The 15685-nt window shown below is 37.1% G+C and overlaps 1 pseudogene; it reads left to right on the top strand.

Annotated features, from left to right (window-relative positions):
- The first annotated feature begins 5909 nt into the window (after positions 1-5909).
- Positions 5910-15436, top strand: LOC120213291 (annotated as a pseudogene).
- Positions 15437-15685: the final 249 nt, after the last annotated feature.

Here is a 15685-nt window from a genome sequence, read left to right as displayed (position 1 = left end):
GTCAATACTATAATCATTTTGTGGATCCCGTATACCTACTATATGAAGTTTTTAAGGTATACAAATTTGATTTTCCCCCATAGGTAATGACAAAGACCCTGATGAGGTTCAAGATTGGCTTCCGATTGTACCAAATCTGAGTTTATTGAGGGAGCGTGGTCGTCCAAAATCTAATCGAATTCATTGTGATATGGATATTCGAGAATGATCTAGACAAGACAGAAGATGTGGGCATTGTAGAAACCCAGGACACACTAGAAAAACATGTCCACTTCTGTTGTCATCAAGTAACAATTGATGAGGAAATGATGTATTTGTTTATCAAATAATAATTCTTGTACTTTAATTTGCATTTACTTCAAGTTAATGTCATTCGATAATCGCTGATGAAGATTAAAAAAACGAACACAATCACTAAATTTTATCAAACTAATAACAATTTGGTATTTGAATATAATTTTAAATACAACAAACTTACAATAAGAATTAAATGGTAAATGATAACCAAATTACAATAACTGATATTAAATGGTAATAAACAAAATCAACTGAAATACATTAAAAAAAAGTCCAACAAATTTAACAAAATAAAGTAAGTATTAAATGAGAAATAATAAAAAATTACAATTTAACAAAATAAAGTAAATACAAATATAAAAAAAATCTATCGATGCCTGCGACGCGAATGTGTTCCGCAGGGCGGTGGCTGTCAGTCTAGAGGAGGATTTCTTCGTATCACTGGTTCTGACTCCTCTTTGTCATCATCATCACCTTCGTCGTCGTCGTTTTCGTCCTGAGCAGGTGCATTAGGTTGATGAGGAGCTGATGATGATGAAGCACCTCCATAGAATAAGGACCCTGGAGGTGTATGACTGACTATCCCACCGGCCTGCGAAAACTGGGAAAACTCATTAAACCCAGACATCGCTGAGTGTGAAAACTATACAGGAGGTGTCTGTGTTGCGGCCATAGGTGATGAGGTTGAACCCGCCAGATATCCAACATATGAACCCTAAGTTGAATCTGCAAACATTGACCCATAATAGCCTCCAGGAGGGGTCATCTGTGACAGTGGCGGCGACGGGGTCATAAAACCAGGTGAAGGCGGTGGCGACATCTGGTAATGGAAAGACGACGTCATCATATATGGTTGCAGCATCATAAATGGTTGTGGTGGCTACTGTGAAGGTCCTGCTGGTGCAGTTGAGGATGAACCGGAAGCACCTGCTCTCCGTCCATGAGTCGGGGGGACGATGGTGCTGTGTCGGTGAACGTCTCTGTCGACGTCGCGGAAAGATATGCCCTCGTGCATCCTCGGGAAACAGAAACGGTTTCCCGTTACTGTTGAACCACTCATAATAACCGTCAGCAACCATCAAGATGTCATCAAAAATAAGCTCTCTACGAGGAAGGCACCGATGTCGATCCTCTCACAACACGACCCACTCATGATGCCTCACCAGCCAATTTGTATCTGTCTTGCCGCGTCTATCTAAGCTATGCAACTCATCCATAATGCGAGGTGCTTCCGGAATTGGTTGAAAACAACCAAACTGCCGAAGCACACGATCAGTAGAGTGCCACTTGACGGTCGCATAACAGATCAGAGGGACCATCACCATCCAAACATCTGATGGGCCCCTCAACTCAGGTGGGATCACTGCCCTCACATCATCAGTACAATATGAAACCCATTCAAACTAAAACAAATATTATATAATTTTTTATCAAAATAATAATCTAATTATATAACTATAATCTAAAATCAATTTTTAAACATTAAAATTCATACCTGTGTACTAGCCTTATGATCGATTAGCACCCTAATTTTTTCTAAATCATCAGGTAGCTCCTGATGATTTTTCCTATCAATAGACCACCTATTCAAGGAAAAAAATTACTATACGTTGTATAAAATTATTAATATACAAAATCAGTTTTATAATTACCTCAGAAGTAGTGGAAATATGAATGGGTTCTTCACAACGGGACATAAAAAGGGCAATCGATACCATGCCCAAGACTGCAGCAGCAGGAAACATCTATCGATAGTATTACGCCTGTAGTTAGTGGCTCCACACATGTCCCTGTACAGCAAAACCAAAACTGTCGAGCCCCAACTGAATGATCCAACCAGACGAAAGTCGCTAAGATGTCGCAACCACATGCAGTGAACTAGGTTGCGCGATTTGTCTGGCATCAGCAACCCTCCTATCAACTGCAGTATGCATGCCCATGCATACATCTTAACTTCATCCTCAGAGGCGTCTGCGCTCAACTCCCGAAAATTGGCATCTAACCAATTTAACGATATCCTACATCCGATAAAACTTTCTGGGACACGTCCTAGATTATCCCGACACAAAGTAGTCCAGAAACCCTACGAGATCCCTGATATCACATCTCCATCCACCGGAAGCCCTAGGTGCATAGCAACATCCTCAAGTGTAATCGTGCACTCTCCGCACGGAAGATGGAATGTGTGGGTCTCCGACCTCCACTGCTCTACTAAGGCAGAAATAAGGTCTGGTTATATCTTACAGTGACCATGATATCTACCTATGTAACCAAATCCAACCTCTAATAAATACGGCAAGACACGACTAGGTATCACTAACTTAAGATTCCTAATAAAAGGATCTAATACACGGTCATTCTCCTAAAATTAAATAATCACACAAATTAATTGTTAATCTAATAATCATGCATTAAATAAATCAACAAATTATTACAAATAATTTAAATTAAATTAAAACGTTAAAATGTTAATGTATCAGCAAAGTGTCGAGATATATGATTTTCATCCAAGCGAAGTAGACCACCTTCCATTATATATCTGCAAAAAAAATTATATTAGTAAAATATTAAATAAAGTAAAATACTTAAATAAATTAAATACATAATATTAAAAATATTATAAAATATACCTTAAATAGAGAGAGTATTTGAGAGAATATGGTGTGATGAAAGTAATAGAGGATGGAGTATTTATAGGGAAGATTGGGGGTAATTAAAGGTATAGCGCGCCCCCTGTACCGTTCTATACCCCACGTGTCAGATAAACAGCTATAGCGCGGATCAGGGCCCGCGCTATACCCACGTGTAAGCCATGTCAACATATAGCGCGGTACAGGGGGCGCTATACCCCATATGACGCCAAATCAGCATATAGCGCGGGGTAAGGAGCGCGCTTTACTGCTACGAGTGTTAGATCAGGAAATATAATTTGATCGGTATTAGATCGATAAATATACAGGACACCGGTGATTTTTCGAGAAAAAACGCCGTTTAATTGATTGGATTAGTGATTTTGGGAGTTAAATTCTACATTTGAATAGAGAAAAGTTCGCCGAGGGAGTCTTAGCTGCAAGTATGAGCGTAGTTCTACGCGAGGTGTTATTATGAGTTGGCAACCGCTATTTTCTGATAATTTCTGTTCTTACCTTTTGTTTTCACATTTTTTGCTTGGTTTATTTTTGGTAATTTTTTTTAATTTGTCTTTTATACTAAATTAGTTATTATTTTTAAATCCGTAATAATATTATCAGTTGGAATGTTCGTGGAATGAGTTAAATGAAATCCACGTTCAAATGGATGAGTACATGTTTTATGGGTGGTGGTACGAAGATAAGAACAAAAATTAAACATGCATAAGTGATGGGCAAAAGTTAATATGAATGTACTCGTTTTTCTCACCTGTCTTGTATTATTATTTTTTCCTTACATCAAATTAATTATTATTTTTAAATTCGTAATGTAGGAATGTCAGTGGGACAAGTTAAATAGATTCCGTTTCAAAATTCAACTGCATGAGGATAAAGTGCGAATATAAAAACAAAAGTTAGGCCTACATGAATATGATTGTAAGAATTCCAGTGACATATTAAATAGTTTTCATTACATTCCGAACTCAATTAAATGAGGACGAGTATATGTTTTGTGAGTGATGGTACGAAGATAAGACAAAAATTAGGTCTATTTGGATAGTTGATAAACATAAATATGACTTTGTATTTGTTTATCGATCTCACCTATTTTACATTATTATTTGTATTCAAATATTATTGAAACATTTTACTTTATGAATTTTATGTCACATATGTGATAGGAATCGGAGGATATATATTTTTTATAAAAAATATTTTATATCTATTCACTTGATACTTATAAATATGTTATATGAGGTGGGTTACATACGGGTTGCAATGTGACTACAACAAAATGAAGGGAAGAAAACATATCATTAACAAATTTCACGGTTGGAGAATGAGCTGATGTAAAATGGAAGGTTATACTTTTTTCCTTTTGGCTTAAGTGAAAGGTTGTGCATAGAACTTAAATGAGGAAGAATTCATCAGTTCCGAGGATTTCTAAGCCTTACACGGCGGAGAATGATGAAAACCACCTCAAATCCTACACGATCTTCACCGAAACAAAGTGCCGCAGGTGAAGCTGATGAGTGAGAACGGCCTAAATCACAACTCAACTATGACCATGTCAGCCATATATTGCACCTCTCCTGTCAACTCCAGTAGGCAATATGCATAATAGCAGCATCACAATGCTCCGGCACTATAGACCGTATTGAACTTGTCATCATTGATGCCGGTACCTTCCGCGTCAAAACAGATAGATGTTGCCGATACACGGTTTTCCGACCTAAAACCTTCGTCCTTAACAATCAATCTCAAACAATTGCCGAAAGTATTAACATAGGTGTAAGAATCCAAATATTATAATGGTATATAGAACACTTATAAACCATTTTGACTTGACAAAGATGATAATGGATAGCCTAGATTCCGATATTCGTAATTATTCGATTCGTTTTCACATATTCAAATATTATAAAAAATTAAGATATTCCATTCATTAATGATGAATTCAGAAAAAATTTATGGATTGAGTGAATATAAATATAATAAAAAGTTCATTATCATAATTCATATATATTTTTTATTTTTAAAATATAATAACAATTATATATATGTGGATTAAATCTAAGGAAAAAATATATTAATGGGAGCAATATAATTTTCTTAACATAATTCATTCAAATTTTTATTTAGGGTAAACCACTTATTTGGTAACTCACCTATTATTTAATTTATGTTTTGGTCAAACAACTATTATTTTTTTCAAAAACATACCTAATATCATGTTTTGGTTCTGTTTTGGTCACCAGTCGTTAAAAATTAACAGTGATGCTAACGTGAATTTTTTAATTATTTTTCAATCCTGATGTAGTATTATCTTATGATGACACATTAACATCACTGTTAATTTTTTAAAGACGATTGACCAAAATAGAAATAAAATATAACATTAGGTATGATTTAAAATAAATAATAATTGGATGACCAAAACAAAAACTAACTAATAAGTGGATGACTAAATAAATAATCTACCCTTTTTGCATAAGGTGGGCCATGACCTAGACCTAGATACGCCTCTGCGGCTCATTATCATCTCTGAGACTCGAAAATAAGATTAACATTTTGAAATATGTTAATAATTTCATTAATAATTTAATAATACTTTAATGAGATATATCAGTGGTTCTATTAAAAATTTAACGACGTATGATCATTTGTAGAAACTTAAATAATATTTTAATCAAATTTAAATTACTATATATATATATAAACATATGTGAATAAGCTAATTAACTTCATGCACAAGTAATTTTTTAACCACAACTGTCTCCATTTATAACGGAAAATGCACTACTTATATACTAACGCCATACTTATCTCCTTGATCCTTTGAACCATTTAATTAACTATTTTCTGCATATTTGAAATATCATTAACTTCAGTATTTTGAATTATTATTTCACAATTTATATATATTTTTGGTTTTTTTATTTGTGTAGACGTTCATTCCTTGATAATTAAGACTTCGAAGAACAATCTTGATTGTTTATTGGCAATTCATTCTGTATAGCTTGTGCCATAAGTAATGGCTCGGTTTAGAGCATGTTCATATCTGGGAAAGTTAGCGATCAAAAGAACACTTCCCCAACTTGGATCATATGCAGTAAGAAGCCAAATCTTTCATTTATGGAGTCGATGTTTTCGTTCCACTGTATTCAACCCGAAGGAGAAAGCCTCACCTGTTCCAAGAGTTGTGCCTCTCTCGAAGCTGTCTGATAGCTTTCTCAATGGGACGAATAGTGTTTACTTGGAAGAACTTCAAAGATCTTGGGAATCTGATCCTCGCAGTGTCGATGAATCCTGGGATAATTTCTTCAGGAATTTCGTTGGACATGCATCGAGGAGGGATGGAGTTTCGGGCCAAACAATACAGGAGAGTATGCGTTTGATGTGGCTTGTGAGGGACTACCAAGTTAATGGTCACTTAAACCCCCTTGGTTTGGAAGAAAGGGAAATCCCTGACGAGTTAGACCCTGCATTCTACGGTTTCACCGACATTGATCATGACCGCGAATTCTTCATAGGTGTATGGAGTATGTCTGGATTTTTATCTGAAAATTAACCGGCTCAGACTCTCAGGTCGATATTGACTCATCTCGAGCAAGCCTATTGTGGGAGCATTGGGTATGAGTTTATGCACATCGAGGAATGAGAGAAATGAATTTGGTTAAGAGAAAAGATCGAAACTCCGACACCTATGCACTACAACAAGGATCGCCGTGTTGTAATTCTTGATAGACTTATGTGGAGTACAAAGTTTGAGAGTTTTTTGGCAACAAAAATGAAAACAACTAAGAGATTTGGGCTTGAAGGTGGGGAAACGTTGATTCCCGGTATGAAGAAGATGTTCGATCGAGCTGCAGACTTAGGGGTCAAGTGTATAGTAGTTGGAATGTCTCATAGAGGTCGATTAAATGTTTTAGGTAACATTTTCCGCAAGCCACTACGACAGATATTCAGTGAGTTTGATAAGAACACAAAGTTTGAAGATGAAAGTGGGCTATATACAGGCACTGATGATGTTAAGTACCATTTAGGAACTTCTTATGATCGTTCCACTAGGGGTGGGAAGAGGATTCATTTGTCTTTGGTTGCAAATCCGAGTCATTTAGAAGCTGTGGAACCGGTTGTGATTGAAAAGACTCGAGCAAAGCAATACTTTACAAATGATTTGGATCGGACTAAGAACATGGCACTATTGCTTCATGGGGATGGAAACTTTGCCGGACAAGGTGTGGTGTATGAAACTCTACACCTTAGTGCACTTCCAAACTACACGACGAGTGGGACTATACACTGTTGCGGAAGACAACTATCGGATAGAGCAAAATCGCAACTGATAATTTGAGAAAATAAAAATAAAGATAAAAGAGACATAAAATTTACGTGGAAAACCCCTAAATAATATAGGGTAAAAACCACGGGCAACGGTAGAAGAATTTCATTATTAGAAAATAGGAATTACAACTTCTCTCGATCGACCAAGGAGAAAACAATGATAATTCTCTCTTGATAAAAAGGAGAAAACACCTCTCAATAAACTCTCTAAATTCTCTCTAGTTTTGGAAGAAAGCTAGAATGCTTTGGGATGGTTTTGAAGCTAAATGAGCTAGGGTATTTATAGTTGAAGTTTTAAAGACTAATTTGTAAATACCCTAAAGTACAATGACTAAAATTAAGCTTTTACCATTGTCAAAAAATCAACAAAAAACAACCCATTTTTCTATGCATTTAATTATTTGCACTTTCGGTGGATATGTGCAGCCAATTTGGACTTTGGAATTTCAACAATCTCCCACTTGAAGATTAGATTGGAATAATCATATCTTCACACCATTCTTTCTACCTTTTACCTTCATATTGCTTACGTTTCTGACAGGCCACAGAAGGATCGACACCAGGTAAATTTATCAGCATTGATTGCCTTCATCATGAAATCTGCTATGTTGTCTTTGGTATGGATCTTCTGCATATCTACCGTTCATTCTTCCACCTTTTCACGAATGAAATGGTACTGAACTCCTATGTGCTTTGTCCTTGAATGAAATGCTGGATTCCTTGCTAGATGCAAGGCGCTTTGACTGTCACAAAATAGAGAGACATACTCTTGATTGTGCCCAAGGTCCTCCAATAGCATCTTCAACCAAATTGCTTCTTTACTGGCTTGTGTAGCTGCTATATATTCTGCTTCTGTTGTGGATGTAGCCACAACTGACTGCAACTTAGAAACCCAGCTTACAACTCCATCAACAACTTTGAACATATATCCTGTTGTAGATTTGCTTTTATCCAAATCCCCTGCATAGTCAGAATCTACATACCCATTGATTAGTAAGTTTGATCCTCCGTAACATAATGCAACATTTGAGGTCCCTTTGATGTATCTCAGGATCCTCTTTACTGTATTCCAATGTTCTTTGCATGGATTCGCCATGTACCGACTAACCACTCCCACTGCTTGTGCAATGTCTGGTCTTGTGCATATCATAGCGAACATTAAACTTCCCACTGCTGATGCATACGGTACTCGAGACATCTCCATCCTCTCTTTTTCACTGCTAGGACTCATACTGGAGGATAATTTGAAGTTAATAAGAAGAGGGGTAGAAATTGGCTTACAATCTTGCATGCTGAATCGTGATAAGATCTTCTTCAAGTAATTCTTTTGTGAAAGCCAAATCTTCCTATTACTTCTATCTCGGTGAATTTGCATCCCTAGAATTTTGTTTGCTGATCCCAAGTCCTTCATTTCAAATTCCCTAGCCAGTTGTGCCTTCAATTCTTCAATATGATCTTTATTGGGTCCTGCAACCAACATGTCATCCACATACAACAACAATATAACCAAATTGTTATCACCAAACCTCTTGAAATAAGCACAAGGGTCTGCATTAAGTCTGTTGTATCCAAGGCACATAATGAAGGAATCAAATCTCTTATACCAACACCTCGGCGCCTGTTTTAGACCGTACATAGATTTGTTCAACCTGCAAACCAAGTTCTTCTTTTATTCTTCTTCAAAACCTTCAGGTTGGAGCATATAAATCTCTTCTTCAAGATTTCCATGAAGAAAAGTTGTTTTAACATCTAGCTGCTCTAGATGTAAGTTTAATGTAGCACACATTGCCAAGACTACTTGAACTGTTGTTAGTCGAACCACAGGAGAATTTTTTTTATTGAAATCAATACCTTATTTTGAGCATATCCTTTGACCACCAGTCTTGCACGATACCTCTCCACTTGATCGTCACCATTTTGCTTGATTTTGAAGACCCATTTGTTACCAATTGGCTTCCTTCCTTGTGGTAGTGGCACAAGGTCCCATGTATTATTTTTATGAAGGGTCTCGATTTCTTCTTGCATCGCCATCATCCACAGTGAAGCATCTTAGCTGTTTATTGTCTCCTAGTATGATTATGGCTCACCGTCCTCTATTAAAAGACAGTATACAACATTTCCTTCTATAACATAATCTGAGTGTCAATTGGGACGTCTTCTCACACGATCTGATTGTCGAGTTGTTGGAGCTTCAGAACTCTCTGGTTCTTGTTCATCATGTACTGATTCTGCTTCAGAAGAATCTCCTTGTTCAACCTCTTTTTCCACATGTATCTGTGTAGTCTCTGACTTTTCAGCGCTATCATCATCTTCTTTTCTTTGTAGCTTATCTTCTACAAATATAACATCCCTACTGATGACTACTTTGTGGGTAGTGGAATCCCACAAGCGATACTTCTTGACTCCATCAGCATACCCCAAGAATTTGTATTTTCTGGATTTTAAATCCAGCTTTGAGATTTCTTGGGAGTTATACATCACGTACATAATACTTCCAAATATATGGAGGTTTGAATAATCAGCTGATTTACCAGTCCACATCTCCATTGGTGTCTTCAGCTCTATTGCAGTTGATGGAGCTCGATTCACCAAATAACAGACGGTATTGACTGCTTCTGCCCAGAATGATTTTTCTAGGCCTGCATCCCTCAACATTGCTCTTGTTCTATCTAACAAGGTTCTGTTCATCCGCTCTGCCACTCGATTTTATTGAGGAGTGTTCTCCACTGTGAACTATCTTTTGATGCATTCTTTCATGCAAAAGTCATCAAATTCTTCGCTTGTGTATTCTCCTCCATTATCTGTTCTGAAACACTTGATCTTATTTCCACAATCAAGTTCCACATGCGCTTTGAAGTTTTTGAAAGTTGAAAACACATCTGACTTCTTCTTAATAGGGTATACCCAACATCTCCTGGAGTAGTCATCAATAAATGAGACAAAGTATTTTGCTCCACCTAGGGATGTAACTGGTGCTTGCCATACGTCAGAGTGAACCAATTCTAGAACACTTTTGCCTTTAGAATTTGATTTGTTGAATTTCAACCGGTGCTACTTACTTGTTATGCAATGCTCACATAAAGTAAGTGATACATTTGTTAAGCCTGGAAGTAGCTTTTGCTCCACAAGGACTTTCATTCCTTGTTCTGACATGTGTCCAAGTTTCTGATGCCATAGCATTGCAGAATCTAAACTACATGAGGCAACAGAGGCTTCTGTTTCTAACAAAGTCTCTCCCTTTAGCATGTACAAGTTTGTTGCTATCTTTTCGCCTTTCAGTACCACAAGCGCTCCACCGAACACCTTCATGATTCCTTTTCGTGTTTCAATATTGCTTGCATTATTATCCAACAATTAGTAGGATAATAAATTTTTCTTCAGGCCTTTTACGTGCTGCACATCTCGAACAACTTTAATTGTTCTATCATACATCTTCAATTTGATGGTTCTCACGCCAACGATCTCTAAGGCATGATCATTGCAACCATACACAGATCCTCCTGAGATAGGTTCATAATTATGGAACCATTCTCTTCTTGAGGTCATGTGATATGTTGCTCCCGAATCAATGAGCCATATATCTGCAAATCTTTTTCTGCCTTCAACGGTGGTTGACGCTTCACAGCATAGATCATCTCCATCATCTGAAGTGTTTGCGGTATTGCCTTGTGGATTGGAGTTTTTATTTAGACTCCAACAATCCTTCTTCAAGTGACCATTCTTTCCACAGTTGTAGCACTTTAAATTCTTCTTGCTCATCGACTTCGATCTAACATGTTTGTGATTGCTGCTTTGGCTACGTTCTGTTGATCTCTCTCTCATTGTTGTCAATGCTTCTGCTTGTTGCAGATTTACTTGTCTGTCTTCCTTGTTTTTGTGCCGATTTTCTTCTTGTAGAACAGCAGCTGCAATGTCATCAAAGACTAGACTGGTGACATTATTGTTTGTCAAGTTTATGATGAGTTGATCATACGAATTCGGTAGACTTTGAAGTAGAAGTTCAACACGTTCTTGTTCTCCTATTTTACAGCTTAAAGATGTAAGCTGAGAAAATAAAGTGTTCAGTGTATTTAAGTGCTCCGTCACTGAAGTAGATTCTGGCATACTGAGAATATACAATTTTCTCTTAAGGAAAATTTTATTGTGCAGCGATGTGGCCTCGTACAGTTTGGTGAGATGATCCCATATCTCCTTAGCTGTCTTTTTCTCCTCGATGCTTGACAATACTTCATCTGCTAATGCTAGATGAAAGTTTGTCATAGCATTGCCGTCCATTTCGATCCATTTGTTGTCATCTGTGAAATCTACCGACCTTTCACTGATAGCTGCTAAACAACCGTCTTTCCTCAGGATGGCCTTCATCTTCAATTTCCACAATGAGAAATTTCTCCCATTGAATTTTTCAATATCAAATTTCGTTGCCATAGCTTCTTTTACGGATAGCTCTCACTATTTCACTATCGTGAATAGTTCTTTGGAGCCTTCAAAGAATGATTAATAACTTCTTACTTTCTTATGTTGAATGATCCACATTTTGGTGGCAACCACAAAGACAATAAGCAGATATTACACACTCTAATCTGGCTCGGATACCAATTGTTGTTGAAGACGGCTATTGGATAGAGCAAAATTGCAACTGATAATTTGAGAAAATAAAAATGAAAATAAAAGAGACACAAAATTTACGTGGAAAACCCCTAAATAATATAGGGTAAAAACCACGGGCAACAGTAGAAGAATTTCACTATGAGAAAATAGGAATTACAACTTCTCTCATTCGACCAAGGAGAAAACAATGATAATTCTCTCTTGATAAAAAGGATAAAACAAGTCTCAAGAAACTCTCTAAATTCTCTCTAGTATTGGAAGAAAGCTAGAATGCTTTGGGATGGTTTTGAAGCTAAATGAGCTAGGTATTTATAGTTGAAGCTTTAAGGACTAATTTATAAATACCCTAAAGTACAATGACTAAAATTGAGCTTTTATCATTGTCAAAAAATCAACAAAAAACAATCCATTTTTCGGTGCATTTAATTATTTGCACTTTCGGTGGAAATGTGCAGCCAATTTGGACTTTGAAATTTCAACATACACATCGTAGTGAACAATCAAGTGGCATTCACAACCGATCTGAGGTCCGGACGATCTTCGCAATATTGTACTGATGTTGCCAAGGCCTTAAATGCTCCCATTTTTCATGTTAACGGCGACGACATATAGGCTGTCATTCATGTATGTGAGCTTGCAGCACAATGGCGCCAGACTTTCCATTCGGACATCATCGTTGATATCGTGTGTTACCGGAGATTTGGACATAACGAGATCGATGAGCCATTTTTCACGCAACCGAACATGTACCGGGTCATCCAAAAGCATCCCTCATCACTTGAAATTTATAAAAACAAACTTTTGGAATCTGGGGAGGTGACTGAAGAAGATATTGGGAGGATGCACAAAAAGGTCGATTCTATTCTCAATGAAGAGTTCTTGAACAGTAAAGATTATGTTCAACAAAGAAGGGACTGGCTTTCAACCAATTGGAAAGGATTCAAGTCGCCCGAACAACTTTCCCGAATCCGAAATACCAGGTTTGTACACATGTTATTAATGTTGTTCTTGTTTCTCAATCGGAGAACGGCTAATCAGTGTCGGAAAATTTAGTGACAGTGACACTAATGCCTTCTACTGTAATAAAATTTTAAGATCCGTCACTTTTTCTGTCACAAATCTAACAGGGTGAATCCAGAGATACTAAAGAAGGTTGGGAGAGGAATCTCAATTCTGCCCAAAGATTTCAAGCCCCATAGAGCGGTGAAGAAGGTGTACGAAGATCGAGCGAAGATGATCGAAACCGGAGAGGGCCTCGATTGGGCGATGGGGGAGGCACTTGTTTTTGGAACATTGTTGGTGGAAGGTAAGCATGTTAGACTGAGTGGCCAAGATGTCGAACGAGGCACGTTTAGTCATCGGCACGCAATCGTTCATGATCAAGAAACAGGCAGAATTTATTGCCCTTTGGATCATGTCATGGAGAACCAGAACGCAAAGATGTTTACAGTGAGTAACAGGTATAAAATTTCTTTTATAATCGAAACTATGTTATTCGGACTTCGGGGTATGGTCATATCCCTGTATATATGCTATATGTGGTTTAAATGGAGTATATGTCAATGTGGCAGCTCTCTTTCGGAATTCGGTGTTCTCGGGTTCGAGCTGGGATACTCGATGGAAAATCCAGACGCCATTGTTATCTGGGAGGCACAGTTTGGTTATTTTTCTAATGGTGCTCAAGTTATATTTGATCAATTTCTAAGCAGCGGAGAGGCTAAGTGGCTTCGGCGAACGGGGCTTGTCGTATTGCTTCCTCATGGCTATGATGGCCAAGGTCCTGAACATTCGAGCGCAAGACTTGAACGATTCCTTCGGGTTCGGATTCGAGTATCTATGTTATTTGGATTTGGAAATGAATGTCGAATATGTGTATGAATGTGTAATAGGAGTTTATGTCCGATACCGAGATTGACAGATGAGCGATGAGGATCCTTATGAAATTCCTGAAATGGATCCAACACACAGAAAGCAAATACAGAAATGCAATTGGCAGGTTGTCAATGCTACAAGTCCTGCAAATTACTTCCATGTTATAAGGCGACAGGTTAGATGGAGCACTTCATATTTACCATATAAATTACTCGCTAGCTTCTCGTACATCGTATGTTACTCGAATGCGGATTTATGTGTCGGATACGAGTATATGTCCAACACAGTCACATGGTTTTTCATTTTTGTAGATGCACAGGGAATTCCGTAAGCCGTTGATTGTACTGTCACCGAAGAACCTGCTTCGTTACAAGTTCTGCAAATCGAATTTATCTGAATTCGACGATGTTCAAGGCCATGAAGGCTTTGACAAACAGGGAACCAGATTCAAACGTCTTGTAAAGGACCAAAACAACCATTCGGATCTCGAGAAAGGTATCAGACGATTGGTTCTTTGCTCCGGGAAGGTATGTTTCCTCTTTCTATATATTCGGTATTATTTCCGAGAGAATTTTATTTCCCGATTTTATTCATAGGGAAGTTTATGAAGTGTAAAGGCTGCTTGAAAAGACAAGTCCTGTCACAGTTCGGACCCGTGCCCTATTACATATTAAACATTATAGACACGGGTCCATTAAACATTATAGGCACGGGTCCGAACCCATTATGCAACTCTTTCGAGGCCTAAATGATTAGATTTTTCTGTGAATAAAGTCAAAAAACAATGTCTTCTACAATCGTTATTGAATTTTTTTCAGGTTTATTACGAGCTTGATGAGGAGCGTCAAAAGCGCAATGCCAATGATATTGCAATTTGTAGGGTGGAACAGCTTTGTCCCTTCCCATTTGATCTCATCCAGCGAGAGCTTAAGCGTTATCCAAGTATGTTCCATGCAACACGAGTTCGTTACATATTCGAATATGAATATAATTTCTCAAATATTAAAAATGATAATACATGTTTCATAGAACACAAGTTCCATACATATTTGAGCACGAGTTCAAGATTCAAATCGTTTTATTTAGTCGTCGTGTTTCGGGTTGGATCATTTTGACTTTTAGTACTTTGAGTTCAACTTATATTAAGTTCAAATAAGCTTGTTTAGTGTTCGAGTCAATTTTTGGTTTAAGTTAAACCAGTTTAGATTCTTAACTTTCTAAGATCAAATCAAATGAGGTCTAGTTTAAAATTAAGTTGATTAGATTGTGTTTTCATATTCTATTCTTCCAAAAAGTTAAAATTCTTAAGTTAAAATTCTTATATTAAACGCGTACTCAAGACTAATTTACTCACACTCGAATTCGAATAACATAACTTTGCAACTCGAAAAACGATATTTTATGTTTGTTTATATTATTAATTTGTGATCTTGAAATTATCAGATGCTGAGATTGTGTGGTGCCAAGAAGAGTCGATGAACATGGGTGCATACACCTATATCGCTCCTCGTCTTTACACCGCCATGAAGGTCTTGGGTAGGGGATCTATGGAAGACATCAAATATGCCGGAAGGCCACCGTCGGCTGCCACCGCCACCGGTCTACTGCAGGTTCACCAAAATGAACAAGCTGTACTTATAAACCTCGCAATGCAGCCTGAACCTATCAAGTATCCTTACTAGAGACAAATTGGTCCTTAATTTAGTCCATATCAACTTCGGTAATCAGCAATCAAGGACAAATAATCATGTCATTAATATTTTCTCTCAATTTTATATCGTTTTGATTGATATAATAACAAAATTAGTCTAATGTTTATTCGTTAAATCAATTTATTTTTAATTCTAAAAAAATAATAAATTTAGCATTCAACAGTTACAAATATATAAAGGGTAAAGTATAGTAATGGTCACTGAACATTTCTGAAGCTT

Source organism: Hibiscus syriacus, unplaced genomic scaffold (genome assembly GCF_006381635.1).
Source record: "Hibiscus syriacus cultivar Baekdansim isolate YM2019G1 unplaced genomic scaffold, ASM638163v2 tig00110020_pilon, whole genome shotgun sequence".
Taxonomy (NCBI): domain Eukaryota; kingdom Viridiplantae; phylum Streptophyta; class Magnoliopsida; order Malvales; family Malvaceae; genus Hibiscus; species Hibiscus syriacus.
The sequence above is the reverse complement of the archived record's forward strand: the minus strand, read 5'-3'. Positions and strand labels throughout refer to the sequence as shown.